This window comes from Branchiostoma floridae, chromosome 11 (genome assembly GCF_000003815.2).
Source record: "Branchiostoma floridae strain S238N-H82 chromosome 11, Bfl_VNyyK, whole genome shotgun sequence".
Lineage (NCBI taxonomy): Eukaryota > Metazoa > Chordata > Leptocardii > Amphioxiformes > Branchiostomatidae > Branchiostoma > Branchiostoma floridae.
Window position 1 is genome coordinate 20,003,361 of NC_049989.1, and position 3,128 is coordinate 20,006,488.

General features: G+C 51.2%; 1 protein-coding gene across 1 annotated transcript in view; it reads right to left on the reverse strand.

Moving 5' to 3' along the window:
* The window catches only part of LOC118425356 (probable cytochrome P450 49a1), a 15,207-nt gene that overhangs the window by 8,931 nt on the left and 3,148 nt on the right, over window positions 1-3,128 (reverse strand). The gene's annotated exons all lie outside the window — the stretch shown is intronic.

The following is a 3,128-nucleotide window of genomic DNA, read 5'->3' on the forward strand; positions in this document are numbered from 1 at the left end:
CATTTCACATCTCTTACCCCCTCCCTTATTCTCCATTTTCTCTCTACCTCACCTTCTCACGTAACTTCAAACACCCTCTCTTATCTTTCTTCGTACCCCTTTCACCCATTCTAATAAAACTCGAAAGGCGTCCACTCTTTCTTTCATATTCCCTCATTTCACTGGCCTCAAAACCGTCGAAGTAATCAAAGAATTTCCCCCTTGTCCGTCAAGATATCTCATCTGACATATACTCTCACATTCATTCTTCCGAAACGAGCAAAACCTGCCATTTTCTCGCCATGAACAACCGTCCTCTGCAGGGCGACACTCTGCCACCAAACTCAGTTTTGCACCCTCACGGTGCCAGCAACCACCAGGCACGAATAACTAGAGGCCCGCACATGCGCGCTGATTCCTTCGCCAGGATACAAACGCACCATGTACAAAGATTCTTTATTCACCGGTACTCCGTCTTTAACCACTTTAGAGTGACCACAAACATCCCAGCTCAAACCACTGGACCCCAATACACGAGTGCCGTTTCCCAGCATGAAACTCCCATCGTACGCGATTAGAGGCTCCCTGACCGCCACTAGTCACGCAGTGATCGCACACTAACACTGAGTGCAGCAAACACGACGCACGAACGACCAGAAACCCACACATGCGCGCCATTTCCTTTCGGTGAAAACGCCCGCTATGTGCAAAGGACTCCCATGAGTCCCACTAAGCACCCACTAAGAATGCAGCCAACGCCCAGCACCATCAGCAGCCCGCACACGCGTACCATTTTCTCCCTGTGAAAACACCCGCCGTGTGCGATCAGACTCTCTGACCAACGCTACTTAGCAATTGCACACTATCAACCGTGCAGCCAATATCAAGCACAAACGACCAGATCTAGAAACTCGCATGACATCTTCTTCATATGAAACACCCGTCATGCGCGGAAAAACTCTCTGATCAACGCTACTCAGTGATCGCATACTTACAGAGCAGCAAACACCAAGCACAAACAATCAGTGGCCCGCACATGCATGCCATTTTCTTTCCGGACTCTGGAAACACCCGCCACGTGCGGAAAGACTCTCTGAACAACGCCACTCAGTGAACTCACACTAACCATGCAGCAAACAACGAGCACAGCCGATCAGCGGCCCAAACATGCGTTCCCTTTTTTTTTTTTTTTTTTTTTTTTTCTTGTCAAAACACCCGCCAAGTGCGGAAATACTCTCTGACCAACGGCACCGCTACTCAGTGATCGCACACTAACAGTGCAAGAAACCCCAAGCACAAACGATCAGAGGCCCTCACCTGCCACCTGCATGCCCTTTTTTCCCTATGAACACACCTGCCATTCGCGGGAAAACTCTCTGATCAACGCTACTCAGTAATCGCACCCTAACAGTGCAACAAACACCGAGCACAAATGACCAGAGGCCCGCCCATGCGCGCCATTTCACCCCTATGAAAACACCCGGCATGCGCTGAAAGACTCTGACCAACTTTACTCATTGATCGCACACTAACAGTGCAACAAACACCAAGCACAATCGGAAGCCCGCACATACACGCCATTTCATTCCTGTGAAAACACCCACAATGTGCGGAAAGACTCTCTGATCAACGCTACTCAGTGATCGCACCCTAACAGTGCAGCAAACACCGAGCACCAACAATCAGAGGCTCGCACCTGCGCGTCGCTTCATTCCTGTGAAAACAGCCGCCATATGCGGAAAGACTCCCCGATCAACGCTACTCAGTGATCGCACACAGTAACAGTGCAACAAACACCGAGCACAATCGGAGGCCCGCACATACGCGCCGTTTCATTCCTGTGAAAACACCCGCCATGTGCGGAAAGACTCTCTGATCAACGCTACTCAGTGATCGCACACTAACAGTGCAACAAACACCGAGCACAATCAGAAGCCCGCACATGCGAACCGTTTCATTTCTGTGAAAACCCCCGCCATGTGCGGAAAGACTCTCCGATCAACGCTACTCAGTGATCGCACACTAACAGTGCAACAAACACCGGGCACCTACGATCAGAAGCCCGCACATGCACGTCGTTTCATTTCTGTGAAAACACCCGCCATGTGCGGAAAGACTCTCCGATCAACGCTACTCAGTGATTGCACACTAACAGTGCAACAAACACCGAGCACCAACCATCAGAGGCCCGCACATGCGCGCCGTTCCATTCCTATGGCTATGAAAACACCCGCCCTGTGCGGAAAGACTCTCTGATCAACGCTACTCAGTGATCGCACACTAACAGTGCAACAAACACCGAGCACAATCAGAAACCCGCACATGCGCGCCGTTTCATTCCTGTGAAAGCACCCGCCATGTACGGAAAGACTCTCTGATCAACGCTACTCAGTGATCGCACACTAACAGTGCAACAAACACCGAGCACAATCAGAAGCCCGCACATGCGCACCGTTTCATTTCTGTGAATACCCCCGCCATGTGCGGAAAGACTCTCCGATCAACGGCTACTCAGTGATCGCACAACTAACTGTCCAGCCAACACCGAGTACAATCAGAAGCCCGCACATGCACGTCGTTTCATTCCTGTGAAAACACCCGCCATGTGCGGAAAGACTGTCTGATCAACGCTACTCAGTGATCGCACACTAACAGTGCAACAAACACCGAGCACCAACGATCAGAAGCCCGCACATGCGCGCCGTTCCATTCCTATGGCTATGAAAACACCCGCCATGTGCGGAAAGACTCTCTGATCAACGCTACTCAGTGATTGCACACTAACAGTGCAACAAACACCGAGCACCAACCATCAGAGGCCCGCTCATGCGCGCCGTTCCATTCCTATGGCTATGAAAACACCCGCCATGTGCGGAAAGACTCTCTGATCAACGCTACTCAGTGATCGCACACTAACAGTGCAGCAAACACCGAACACAATCAGAAGCCCGCACATACGCGCCGTTTCATTCCTGTGAAAGCACCCGCCATGTACGGAAAGACTCTCTGATCAACGCTACTCAGTGATTGCACACTAACAGTGCAGCAAACACCGAGCACAATCAGAAGCCCGCACATGCGCGCCGTTTCATTTCTGTGAAACACCCGCCATGTGCGGAAAGACTCTCCGATCAACGCTACTCAGTGAT